We start from the raw sequence: 15268 nt of genomic DNA on the forward strand, positions 1-15268 counted from the left end.
AAGTTGAATTTTTTGTCAAAACAGATTATAATTGGATATTTCCCTCGGGAAACGTGAAGCGAATCCCATCCATTGACAAGAAAAGTCCATTTATAGTCACCAATGCCTTTGAAAGCCTTATTACTCGCTTTAAATGGTTTGATAATCACATTATTGATGTTAAGTTTAATTTTTTTACAGTTTTTGTTAAAACAGATTATAATTGGATGTTTTCCTCAGGAAACGTGAAGTGAATCCCATCCATTGACAAGAAAAGTCTATTTATAGTCACCAATGCCTTTGTAAGCCTTATTACTCGCTTTAAATGGTTATATAATCTCATTATTCATTTTAAGTTGATTTTTTTTGAATTTTTTGTTAAAACAGATTATAATTGGATGTTTTCCTCGGGAAACGTGAAGCGAATCCCATCCATTGACAAGAAAAGTCCATTTATAGTCACCAATGCCTTTGTAAACCTTATGTGTACGCTTTAAATGGTTTTATAATCTTATTATTGATTTTAAGTTGAACTTTTTTTCATTTTTCGTTAAAACAGATTATAATTGGATTTTTACCTTGGGAAACGAGAAGCGAATCCCATCCATTCAAGAGAAAAGTCCAGTTATAGTCACCAATGCCTTTCTAAGCCTTATTACTAGCTTTAAATGGTGTTATAATCTCATTATTGATTTTAAGTTTAATTTTTTTTATTTTTTGTTAAAACAGATTATGATTGGATGTTTCGTTCGTGAAACGTGAAGCGAAACCCATCAATTGACAAGAAATGTCCATTTATAGTCAGCAATGCCTTTGTAAGCCTGATTACTCGCTTTAAATGGTTTTACAATCTCATTATTGATTTTAAGTTTAATTTTTTTACATTTTTTGTTAAAACAGATTATAATTGGATGTTTCCCTCGGGAAACGTGAAGCGAATCCCATCCATTGATAAGAAAAGTCCATTTATAGTCACCAATGCCTTTGTAAGTTTTATTACTCGCTTTAAATAGTTATATAATCTCATTATTGATTTTAAGTTGAATTTTTTTGAATTTTTTGTTAAAACAGATTATAATTGGATATTTCCCCCGGGAAACGTGAAGCGAATCCCATCCATTGACAAAAAAAGTCCATTTACAGTCACCAATGCCTTTGAAAGCCTTATTACTCGCTTTAAATGGTTTTATAATCTCATTATTGATGTTAAGTTTAATTTTTTTACAGTTTTTATTAAAACAGATTATAATTGGATGTTTTCCTCGGGAAACATGAACCGAATCCCATCCATTGACAAGAAAAGTCCATTTATAGTCACCAATGCCTTTGTAAGCCTTATTACTCGCTTTAAATGGTTATATAATCTCATTATTGATTTGAAGTTGAATTTTTTTGAATTTTTTGTTCAAACAGATTATAATTGGATGTTTTCCTCGGGAAACGTGAAGCGAATCCCATCCATTGACAAGAAAAGTCCATTTATAGTCACCAATGCCTTTGTAAGCCTTATTACTCGCTTTAAATGGTTTTATAATCTCATTATTGATGTTAAGTTTTATTTTTTTACATTTTTTGTGAAAACAGATTATAATTGGATGTTTCCCTCGAGAAACATGAAGCGAATCCCATCCATTGACAAGAAAAGTCCATTTATAGTCACCAATACCTTTGTAAGCCTTATTACTCGCTTTAAATGGTTTTATAAACTCATTATTGATTTTAAGTTTAATTTTTTTACATTTTTGTTAAATCAGATTATAATTGGACGTTTCGCTCGAGAAACATGAAGCGAAACCCATCCATTGACAAGAAAAGTTCATTTATAGTCCCCAATGCCTTTGTAAGCCTTATTACTCGCTTTAAATGGTTTTATAATCTCGTTATTGATTTTAAGTTTAATTTTTTAACATTTTTGGTTAAAACAGATTATAATAGGATGTTTTCCTCGAGAAACTTGAAGCGAATTCCATCCATTGATAAGAAAAGTCCAGTTATAGTCACCAATGCCTTTGTAAGCCTTATTACTCGCTTTAAATGGTTTTATAATCTCATTATTGATTTTAAGTTTAATTTTTTTGTATTTTTTTTTAAAACAGATTATAATTGGATGTTTCCCTCGAGAAACGTGAAGCGAATCCCATCCATTGACAAGAAAAGTCCATTTATAGTCACCAATATCTTTGTAAGCCTTATTACTCGCTTTAAATGGTTTTATAATCTCATTATTGATTTTAAGTTGAATTTTTTTACATTTTTTGTTTAAAAAGATTATAATTGGATGTTTCCCTCGAGAAACGTGAAGCGAATCCCATCCATTGACAAGAAAAGTCCATTTCTAGTCACCAATGCCTTTGTAAACCTTATTACTCGCTTTAAATGGTTTTATAATCTCATTATTGATCTTAAATTGAATTTTTTTGAATTTTTTGTTAAAATAGATTATAATTGGATGTTTCCCTCGGGAAACGTGAAGCGAATCCCATCCATTCAAGACAAAAGTCCATTTATAGTCACCAACGCCTTTGTAAGCCTTATTACTCGCTTTAAATGTTTTTATAATCCCGTTATTGATTTTAAGTTGAACTTTTTTGCATTTTTAATTAAAACAGATTATAATTGGATGTTTCCCTCGGGAAACGTGAAGCGAATCCCATCCATTGACAAGAAAAGTCCATTTATAGTCACCAATGCCTTTGTAAGCCTTATTACTCGCTTTAAATGTTTTTATAATCCTGTTATTGATTTTAAGTTGAACTTTTTTAGATTTTTCGTTAAAACAGATTATAATTGGATGTTTCCCTCGGGAAACGTGAAGCGAATCCCATCCATTGACAAGAAAAGTCCATTTATAGTCACCAATGCCTTTGAAAGCCTTATTACTCGCTTTAAATGGTTTTATAATCTCATTATTGATGTTAAGTTTAATTTTTTTACAGTTTTTGTTAAAACAGATTATAATTGGATGTTTCTCTCAAGAAACGTGAAGCGAATCCCATCCATTGACAAGAAAAGTCCATTTATAGTCACCAATGCCTTTGTAAGCCTTATTACTCGCTTTAAATGGTTTTATAATCTCATTATTGATTTTAAGTTTAATTTTTTTATATTTTTTGTTAAAACAGATTATAATAGGATATTTCCCTCGAGAAACGTGAAGCGAATCCCATCCATTGAAAAGAAAAGTCCATTTATAGTCACCAATGCCTTTGTAAGCCTTATTACTCGCTTTAAATGGTTTTATAATCTCATTATTGATTTTAAGTTTAATTGTTTTACTTTTTTGTTGAAACAGATTATAATTGGAAGTTTCTCTCGAGAAACGTGAAGCGAATCCCATCCATTGACAAGAAAAGTCCATTTATAGTCACCAATGCCTCTGAAAGCCTTACTACTCGCCTTAAATGGTTTTATAATGTCATTATCGATGTTAAGTTTAATTTTTTTACAGTTTTTGTTAAAACATATTATAATTGGATGTTTCCCTCGGGAAACGTGAATCGAATCCCATCCATTGATAAGAAAAGTCCATTTATAGTCACCAATGCCTTTGTAAGCCTTATTACTCGCTTTAAATGGTTATATAATCTCATTATTGATTTTAAGTTGAATTTTTTTGAATTTTTTGTTAAAACAGATTATAATTGCATGTTTCCCTCGGGAAACGTGAAGCGAATCCCATCCATTAACAAAAAAAGTCCGTTTATAGTCACCAATACCTTTGAAAGCCTTATTACTCGCTTTAAATGGTTTTATAATCTCGTTATTGATTTTAAGTTGAACTTTTTTGCATTTTTCGTTAAAACAGATTATAATTGGATGTTTCCCTCGGGAAACGTGATGCGAATCCCATCCATTGACAAGAAAAGTCCATTTATAGTCACCAATGCCTTTGTAAGCCTTATTACTCGCTTTAAATGGTTTTATAATGTCATTATTTATTTTAAGTTTAATTTTTTTACATTTTTTGTTAAAACAGATTATAATTGGATGTTTACTTCGGGTAACGTGAAGCGAATCCCATCCATTGACAAGAAAAGTCCATTTATAGTCACCAATGCCTTTGAAAGCCTTATTACTCGCTTTAAATGGTTTTATAATCTCGTTATTGATTTTAAGTTGAATTTTTTTGCATTTTTCCTCAAAACAGATTATAATTGGATGTTTCCCTTGAGAAACGTGAGGTGAATCCCATCCATTGACAAGAAAATTCCATTTATAGTCAGCAATGCCTTTGAAAGCCTTATTACTCGCTTTAAATGGTTTGATAATCTCATTATTGATGTTAAGTTTAATTTTTTTACAGTTTTTGTTAAAACAGATTATAATTGGATGTTTTCCTCGGGAAACGTGAAGCGAATCCCATCCATTGACAAAAAAAGTCCATTTATAGTCACCAATGCCTTTGTAAGCCTTATTACTCGCTTTAAATGGTTATATAATCTCATTATTGATTTGAAGTTGAATTTTTTTGAATTTTTTGTTAAAACAGATTATAATTGGATGTTTTCCTCGGGAAACGTGAAGCGAATCCCATCCATTGACAAGAAAAGTCCATTTATAGTCACCAATGCCTTTGTAAGCCTTATTACTCTCTTTAAATGGTTTTATAATCTCATTATTGATTTTAAGTTTAATTTTTTTACATTTTTTGTTAAAACAGATTATAATAGGATGTTTCCCTCGAGAAACTTAAAGCGAATCACATCCATTGACAAGAAAAGTCCAGTTATAGTCACCAATGCCTTTGGAAGCCTTATTACTCGCTTTAAATGGTTTTATAATCTCATTATTGATTTTAAGTTTAATTTTTTTACATTTTTTGTTAAAACAGATTATAATTGGATGTTTCCCTCGAGAAACATGAAGCGAATCCCATCCATTGACAAGAAAAGTCCATTTATAGTCACCAATGCCTTTGTAAGCCTTATTACTCGCTTTAAATGGTTATATAATCTCATTATTGATTTTAAGTTGAATTTTTTTGAATTTTTCGTTAAAACAGATTATAATTGGATGTTTCCCTCGGGAAACGTGAAGCGAATCCCATCCATTCAAGAAAAAAGTCCATTTATAGTCACCAATGCCTTTGTAAACCTTATTACACGCTTTAAATTGTTTTATAATCTTATTATTGATTTTAAGTTGAATTTTTTTCAATTTTTCGTTAAAACAGATTATAATTGGGTGTTTCCCTCGAGAAACGTGAAGCGAATCCCATCCATTGACAAGAAAAGTCCATTTCTAGTCACCAATGCCTTTGTAAACCTTATTACTCGCTTTAAATGGTTTTATAATCTCATTATTGATCTTAAATTGAATTTTTTTGAATTTTTTGTTAAAATAGATTATAATTGGATGTTTCCCTCGGGAAACGTGAAGCGAATCCCATCCATTCAAGACAAAAGTCCATTTATAGTCACCAATGCCTTTGTAAGCCTTATTACTCGCTTTAAATGTTTTTATAATCCTGTTATTGATTTTAAGTTGAACTTTTTTTCATTTTTCGTTAAAACAGATTATAATTGGATGTTTCCCTCGGGAAACCTGAAGCGAATCCCATCCATTCAAGACAAAAGTCCATTTATAGTCACCAATGCCTTTGTAAGCCTTATTACTCGCTTTAAATGTTTTTATAATCCCGTTATTGATTTTAAGTTGAACTTTTTTGCATTTTTCGTTAAAACAGATTATAATTGGATGTTTCCCTCAGAAAACGTGAAGCGAATCCCATCCATTGACAAGAAAAGTCCATTTATAGTCACCAATGCCTTCGAAAGCCTTATTACTCGCTTTAAATGGTTTTATAATCTCATTATTGATTTTAAGTTTAATTTTTTTACAGTTTTTGTTAAAACAGATTATAATTGGATGTTTCTCTCGAGAAACGTGAAGCGAATCCCATCCATTGACAAGAAAAGTCCATTTATAGTCACCAATGCCTTTGTAAGCCTTATTACTCGCTTTAAATGGTTTTTTAATCTCATTATTGATTTTAAGTTTAATTTTTTTATATTTTTTGTTAAAACAGATTATAATAGGATATGTCCCTCGAGAAACGTGAAGCGAATCCCATCCATTGAAAAGAAAAGTCCATTTAAAGTCACCAATGCCTTTGTAAGCCTTATTACTCGCTTTAAATGGTTTTATAATCTCATTATTGATTTTAAGTTTAATTTTTTTACTTTTTTTGTTGAAACAGATTATAATTGGAAGTTTCCCTCGAGAAACGTGAAGCGAATCCCATCCATTGACAAGAAAAGTCCATTTATAGTCACCAATGCCTTTGAAAGCCTTATTACTCTCCTTAAATGGTTTTATAATGTCATTATCGATGTTAAGTTTAATTTTTTTACAGTTTTTGTTAAAACATATTATAATTGGATGTTTCCCTCGGGAAACGTGAAGCGAATCCCATCCATTGATAAGAAAAGTCCATTTATAGTCACCAATGCCTTTGTAAGCCTTATTACTCGCTTTAAATGGTTATATAATCTCATTATTGATTTTAAGTTGAATTTTTTTGAATTTTTTGTTAAAACAGATTATAATTGGATGTTTCCCTCGGGAAACGTGAAGCGAATCCCATCCATTGACAAAAAAAGTCCGTTTATAGTCACCAATACCTTTGAAAGCCTTATTACTCGCTTTAAATGGTTATATAATCTCATTATTGATTTGAAGTTGAATTTTTTTGAATTTTTTGTTAAAACAGATTATAATTGGATGTTTTCCTCGGGAAACGTGAAGCGAATCCCATCCATTGACAAGAAAAGTCCATTTATAGTCACCAATGCCTTTGTAAGCCTTATTACTCGCTTTAAATGGTTATATAATCTCATTATTGATTTGAAGTTGAATTTTTTTGAATTTTTTGTTAAAACATATTATAATTGGATGTTTTCCTCGGGAAACGTGAAGCGAATCCCATCCATTGACAAGAAAAGTCCATTTATAGTCACCAATGCCTTTGTAAGCCTTATTACTCTCTTTAAATGGTTTTATAATCTCATTATTGATTTTAAGTTTAATTTTTTTACATTTTTTGTTAAAACAGATTATAATAGGATGTTTCCCTCGAGAAACTTAAAGCGAATCACATCCATTGACAAGAAAAGTCCAGTTATAGTCACCAATGCCTTTGTAAGCCTTATTACTCGCTTTAAATGGTTTTATAATCTCATTATTGATTTTAAGTTTAATTTTTTTACATTTTTTGTTAAAACAGATTATAATTGGATGTTTCCCTCGAGAAACATGAAGCGAATCCCATCCATTGACAAGAAAAGTCCATTTATAGTCACCAATGCCTTTGTAAGCCTTATTACTCGCTTTAAATGGTTATATAATCTCATTATTGATTTTAAGTTGAATTTTTTTGAATTTTTCGTTAAAACAGATTATAATTGGATGTTTCCCTCGGGAAACGTGAAGCGAATCCCATCCATTCAAGAAAAAAGTCCATTTATAGTCACCAATGCCTTTGTAAACCTTATTACACGCTTTAAATGGTTTTATAATCTTATTATTGATTTTAAGTTGAATTTTTTTGAATTTTTCGTTAAAACAGATTATAATTGGGTGTTTCCCTCGAGAAACGTGAAGCGAATCCCATCCATTGACAAGAAAAGTCCATTTATAGTCACCATTGCCTTTGAAAGCCTGATTACTCGCTTTAAATGGTTTTATAATCTCGTTATTGATTTTAAGTTGAACTTTTTTGCATTTTTTGTTAAAACAGATTATAATTGGATTTTTACCTTGGGAAACGAGAAGCGAATCCCATCCATTCAAGAGAAAAGTCCAGTTATAGTCACCAATGCCTGTCTAAGCCTTATTACTAGCTTTAAATGGTTTTATAATCTCATTATTGATTTTAAGTTTAATTTTTTTTTTTTTGTTAAAACAGATAATGATTGGATGTTTCACTCGGGAAACGTGAAGCGAAACCCATCAATTGACAAGAAATGTCCATTTATAGTCACCAATGCCTTTGTAAGCCTTATTACTCGCTTTAAATGGTTTTACAATCTCATTATTGATTTTAAGTTTAATTTTTTTACATTTTTTGTTAAAACAGATTATAATTGGATGTTTTCCTCGGGAAACGTGAAGCGAATCCCATCCATTGACAAGAAAATTCCATTTATAGTCACCAATGCCTTTGTAAGCCTTATTACTCGCTTTAAATGGTTTGATAATCTCATTATTGATGTTAAGTTTAATTTTTTTACAGTTTTTGTTAAAACAGATTATAATTGGATGTTTTTCTCGGGAAACGTGAAGCGAATCCCATCCATTGACAAGAAAAGTCCATTTATAGTCACCAATGCCTTTGTAAGCCTTATTACTCGCTTTAAATGGTTTTATAATCTCATTATTGATTTTAAGTTTAATATTTTTACATTTTTTGTTAAAACAGATTATAATAGGATGTTTCCCTCGAGAAACTTAAAGCGAATCCCATCCATTGACAAGAAAAGTCCAGTTATAGTCACCAATGCCTTTGTAAGCCTTATTACTCGCTTTAAATGGTTTTATAATCTCATTATTGATTTTAAGTTTAATTTTTTTACATTTTTTGTTAAAACAGATTATAATTGGATGTTTCCCTCGAGAAACATGAAGCGAATCCCATCCATTGACAAGAAAAGTCCATTTATAGTCACCAATGCCTTTGTAAGCCTTATTACTCGCTTTAAATGGTTTTATAATCTCATTATTGATTTTAAGTTTTATTTTTTTACATTTTCGTTAAAACAGATTATAATTGGATGTTTCGCTCGAGAAACATGAAACGAAACCCATCCATTGACAAGAAAAGTTCATTTATAGTCCCCAATGCCTTTGTAAACCTTATTACTCGCTTTAAATGGTTTTATAATCTCGTTATTGATTTTAAGTTTAATTTTTTAACATTTTTTGTTAAAATAGATTATAATAGGATGTTTCCCTCGAGAAACTTGAAGCGAATTCCATCCATTGATAAGAAAAGTCCAGTTATAGTCACCAATGCCTTTGTAAGACTTATTACTCGCTTTAAATGGTTTTATAATCTCATTATTGATTTTAAGTTTAATTTTTTTGTATTTTTTTTTAAAACAGATTATAATTGGATGTTTCCCTCGAGAAACGTGAAGCGAATCCCATCCATTGACAAGAAAAGTCCATTTATAGTCACCAATGCCTTTGTAAGCCTTATTACTCGCTTTAAATGATTTTATAATCTCATTATTGATTTTAAGTTTAATTTTTTTACATTTTTTGTTTAAAAAGATTATAATTGGATGTTTCCCTCGAGAAACGTGAAGCGAATCCCATCCATTGACAAGAAAAGTCCATTTCTAGTCACCAATGCCTTTGTAAACCTTATTACTCGCTTTAAATGTTTTTATAATCCTGTTATTGATTTTAAGTTGAACTTTTTTTCATTTTTCGTTAAAACAGATTATAATTGGATGTTTCCCTCGGGAAACGTGAAGCGAATCCCATCCATTCAAGACAAAAGTCCATTTATAGTCACCAATGCCTTTGTAAGCCTTATTACTCGCTTTAAATGGTTTTATAATCTCATTATTGATTTTAAGTTTTATTTTTTTACATTTTCGTTAAAACAGATTATAATTGGATGTTTCGCTCGAGAAACATGAAGCGAAACCCATCCATTGACAAGAAAAGTTCATTTATAGTCCCCAATGCCTTTGTAAACCTTATTACTCGCTTTAAATGGTTTTATAATCTCGTTATTGATTTTAAGTTTAATTTTTTAACATTTTTTGTTAAAATAGATTATAATAGGATGTTTCCCTCGAGAAACTTGAAGCGAATTCCATCCATTGATAAGAAAAGTCCAGTTATAGTCACCAATGCCTTTGTAAGACTTATTACTCGCTTTAAATGGTTTTATAATCTCATTATTGATTTTAAGTTTAATTTTTTTGTATTTTTTTTAAAACAGATTATAATTGGATGTTTCCCTCGAGAAACGTGAAGCGAATCCCATCCATTGACAAGAAAAGTCCATTTATAGTCACCAATGCCTTTGTAAGCCTTATTACTCGCTTTAAATGATTTTATAATCTCATTATTGATTTTAAGTTTAATTTTTTTACATTTTTTGTTTAAAAAGATTATAATTGGAAGTTTCCCTCGAGAAACGTGAAGCGAATCCCATCCATTGACAAGAAAAGTCCATTTCTAGTCACCAATGCCTTTGTAAACCTTATTACTCGCTTTAAATGTTTTTATAATCCTGTTATTGATTTTAAGTTGAACTTTTTTTCATTTTTCGTTAAAACATATTATAATTGGATGTTTCCCTCGGGAAACGTGAAGCGAATCCCATCCATTCAAGACAAAAGTCCATTTATAGTCACCAATGCCTTTGTAAGCCTTATTACTCGCTTTAAATGTTTTTATAATCCCGTTATTGATTTTAAGTTGAACTTTTTTGCATTTTTCGTTAAAACAGATTATAATTGGATGTTTCCCTCAGAAAACGTGAAGCGAATCCCATCCATTGACAAGAAAAGTCCATTTATAGTCACCAATGCCTTCGAAAGCCTTATTACTCGCTTTAAATGGTTTTATAATCTCATTATTGATTTTAAGTTTAATTTTTTTACAGTTTTTGTTAAAACAGATTATAATTGGATGTTTCTCTCGAGAAACGTGAAGCGAATCCCATCCATTGACAAGAAAAGTCCATTTATAGTCACCAATGCCTTTGTAAGCCTTATTACTCGCTTTAAATGGTTTTTTAATCTCATTATTGATTTTAAGTTTAATTTTTTTATATTTTTTGTTAAAACAGATTATAATAGGATATGTCCCTCGAGAAACGTGAAGCGAATCCCATCCATTGAAAAGAAAAGTCCATTTATAGTCACCAATGCCTTTGTAAGCCTAATTACTCGCTTTAAATGGTTTTATAATCTCATTATTGATTTTAAGTTTAATTTTTTAACTTTTTTTGTTGAAACAGATTATAATTGGAAGTTTCCAACGAGAAACGTGAAGCGAATCCCATCCATTGACAAGAAAAGTCCATTTATAGTCACCAATGCCTTTCAAAGCCTTATTACTCTCCTTAAATGGTTTTATAATGTCATTATCGATGTTAAGTTTAATTTTTTTACAGTTTTTGTTAAAACATATTATAATTGGATGTTTTCCTCGGGAAACGTGAAGCGAATCCCATCCATTGATAAGAAAAGTCCATTTATAGTCACCAATGCCTTTGTAAGCCTTATTACTCGCTTTAAATGGTTATATAATCTCATTATTGATTTTAAGTTGAATTTTTTTGAATTTTTTGTTAAAACAGATTATAATTGGATGTTTCCCTCGGGAAACGTGAAGCGAATCCCATCCATTGACAAAAAAAGTCCGTTTATAGTCACCAATACCTTTGAAAGCCTTATTACTCGCTTTAAATGGTTTTATAATCTCGTTATTGATTTTAAGTTGAACTTTTTTGCATTTTTCATTAAAACAGATTATAATTGGATGTTTCCCTCGGGAAACGTGATGCGAATCCCATCCATTGACAAGAAAAGTCCATTTATAGTCACCAATGCCTTTGTAAGCCTTATTACTCGCTTTAAATGGTTTTATAATCTCATTATTGATTTTAAGTTTAATTTTTTTACATTTTTTGTTAAAACAGATTATAATTGGATGTTTCCTTCGGGTAACGTAAAGCGAATCCCATCCATTGACAAGAAAAGTCCATTTATAGTCACTAATGCCTTTGAAAGCCTTATTACTCGCTTTAAATGGTTTTATAATCTCGTTATTGATTTTAAGTTGAATTTTTTTGCATTTTTCCTCAAAACAGATTATAATTGGATGTTTCCCTTGAGAAACGTGAGGTGAATCCCATCCATTGACAAGAAAATTCCATTTATAGTCAGCAATGCCTTTGAAAGCCTTATTACTCGCTTTAAATGGTTTGATAATCTCATTATTGATGTTAAGTTTAATTTTTTTACAGTTTTTGTTAAAACAGATTATAATTGGATGTTTTCCTCGGGAAACGTGAAGCGAATCCCATCCATTGACAAGAAAAGTCCATTTATAGTCACCAATGCCTTTGTAAGCCTTATTACTCGCTTTAAATGGTTATATAATCTCATTATTGATTTGAAGTTGAATTTTTTTGAATTTTTTGTTAAAACAGATTATAATTGGATGTTTTCCTCGGGAAACGTGAAGCGAATCCCATCCATTGACAAGAAAATCCATTTATAGTCACCAATGCCTTTGTAAGCCTTATTACTCTCTTTAAATGGTTTTATAATCTCATTATTGATTTTAAGTTTAATTTTTTTACATTTTTTGTTAAAACAGATTATAATAGGATGTTTCCCTCGAGAAACTTAAAGCGAATCACATCCATTGACAAGAAAAGTCCAGTTATAGTCACCAATGCCTTTGTAAGCCTTATTACTCGCTTTAAATGGTTTTATAATCTCATTATTGATTTTAAGTTTAATTTTTTTACATTTTTTGTTAAAACAGATTATAATTGGATGTTTCCCTCGAGAAACATGAAGCGAATCCCATCCATTGACAAGAAAAGTCCATTTATAGTCACCAATGCCTTTGTAAGCCTTATTACTCGCTTTAAATGGTTATATAATCTCATTATTGATTTTAAGTTGAATTTTTTTGAATTTTTCGTTAAAACAGATTATAATTGGATGTTTCCCTCGGGAAACGTGAAGCGAATCCCATCCATTCAAGAAAAAAGTCCATTTATAGTCACCAATGCCTTTGTAAACCTTATTACACGCTTTAAATGGTTTTATAATCTTATTATTGATTTTAAGTTGAATTTTTTTGAATTTTTCGTTAAAACAGATTATAATTGGGTGTTTCCCTCGAGAAACGTGAAGCGAATCCCATCCATTGACAAGAAAAGTCCATTTATAGTCACCATTGCCTTTGAAAGCCTGATTACTCGCTTTAAATGGTTTTATAATCTCGTTATTGATTTTAAGTTGAACTTTTTTGCATTTTTTGTTAAAACAGATTATAATTGGATTTTTACCTTGGGAAACGAGAAGCGAATCCCATCCATTCAAGAGAAAAGTCCAGTTATAGTCACCAATGCCTGTCTAAGCCTTATTACTAGCTTTAAATGGTTTTATAATCTCATTATTGATTTTAAGTTTAATTTTTTTTATTTTTTGTTAAAACAGATAATGATTGGATGTTTCACTCGAGAAACGTGAAGCGAAACCCATCAATTGACAAGAAATGTCCATTTATAGTCACCAATGCCTTTGTAAGCCTTATTACTCGCTTTAAATGGTTTTACAATCTCATTATTGATTTTAAGTTTAATTTTTTTACATTTTTTGTTAAAACAGATTATAATTGGATGTTTTCCTCAGGAAACGTGAGGCGAATCCCATCCATTGACAAGAAAATTCCATTTATAGTCACCAATGCCTTTGTAAGCCTTATTACTCGCTTTAAATGGTTTGATAATCTCATTATTGATGTTAAGTTTAATTTTTTTACAGTTTTTGTTAAAACAGATTATAATTGGATGTTTTTCTCGGGAAACGTGAAGCGAATCCCATCCATTGACAAGAAAAGTCCATTTATAGTCACCAATGCCTTTGTAAGCCTTATTACTCGCTTTAAATGGTTATATAATCTCATTATTGATTTGAAGTTGAATTTTTTTGAATTTTTTGTTAAACCAGATTATAATTGGATGTTTTCCTCGCGAAACGTGAAGCGAATCCCATCCATTGACAAGAAAAGTCCATTTATAGTCACCAATGCCTTTGTAAGCCTTATTACTCGCTTTAAATGGTTTTATAATCTCATTATTGATTTTAAGTTTAATATTTTTACATTTTTTGTTAAAACAGATTATAATAGGATGTTTCCCTCGAGAAACTTAAAGCGAATCCCATCCATTGACAAGAAAAGTCCAGTTATAGTCACCAATGCCTTTGTAAGCCTTATTACTCGCTTTAAATGGTTTTATAATCTCATTATTGATTTTAAGTTTAATTTTTTTACATTTTTTGTTAAAACAGATTATAATTGGATGTTTCCCTCAAGAAACATGAAGCGAATCCCATCCATTGACAAGAAAAGTCCATTTATAGTCACCAATGCCTTTGTAAGCCTTATTACTCGCTTTAAATGGTTTTATAATCTCATTATTGATTTTAAGTTTTATTTTTTTACATTTTCGTTAAAACAGATTATAATTGGATGTTTCGCTCGAGAAACATGAAGCGAAACCCATCCATTGACAAGAAAAGTTCATTTATAGTCCCCAATGCCTTTGTAAACCTTATTACTCGCTTTAAATGGTTTTATAATCTCGTTATTGATTTTAAGTTTAATTTTTTAACATTTTTTGTTAAAATAGATTATAATAGGATGTTTCCCTCGAGAAACTTGAAGCGAATTCCATCCATTGATAAGAAAAGTCCAGTTATAGTCACCAATGCCTTTGTAAGACTTATTACTCGCTTTAAATGGTTTTATAATCTCATTATTGATTTTAAGTTTAATTTTTTTGTATTTTTTTTTAAAACAGATTATAATTGGATGTTTCCCTCGAGAAACGTGAAGCGAATCCCATCCATTGACAAGAAAAGTCCATTTATAGTCACCAATGCCTTTGTAAGCCTTATTACTCGCTTTAAATGATTTTATAATCTCATTATTGATTTTAAGTTTAATTTTTTTACATTTTTTGTTTAAAAAGATTATAATTGGATGTTTCCCTCGAGAAACGTGAAGCGAATCCCATCCATTGACAAGAAAAGTCCATTTCTAGTCACCAATGCCTTTGTAAACCTTATTACTCGCTTTAAATGTTTTTATAATCCTGTTATTGATTTTAAGTTGAACTTTTTTTCATTTTTCGTTAAAACAGATTATAATTGGATGTTTCCCTCGGGAAACGTGAAGCGAATCCCATCCATTCAAGACAAAAGTCCATTTATAGTCACCAATGCCTTTGTAAGCCTTATTACTCGCTTTAAATGTTTTTATAATCCCGTTATTGATTTTAAGTTGAACTTTTTTGCATTTTTCGTTAAAACAGATTATAATTGGATGTTTCCCTCAGAAAACGTGAAGCGAATCCCATCCATTGACAAGAAAAGTCCATTTATAGTCACCAATGCCTTCGAAAGCCTTATTACTCGCTTTAAATGGTTTTATAATCTCATTATTGATTTTAAGTTTAATTTTTTTACAGTTTTTGTTAAAACAGATTATAATTGGATGTTTCTCTCGAGAAACGTGAAGC

This window comes from Theobroma cacao, chromosome 9, assembly GCF_053813885.1.
Source record: "Theobroma cacao isolate CCN51 chromosome 9, ASM5381388v1, whole genome shotgun sequence".
NCBI lineage: Eukaryota > Viridiplantae > Streptophyta > Magnoliopsida > Malvales > Malvaceae > Theobroma > Theobroma cacao.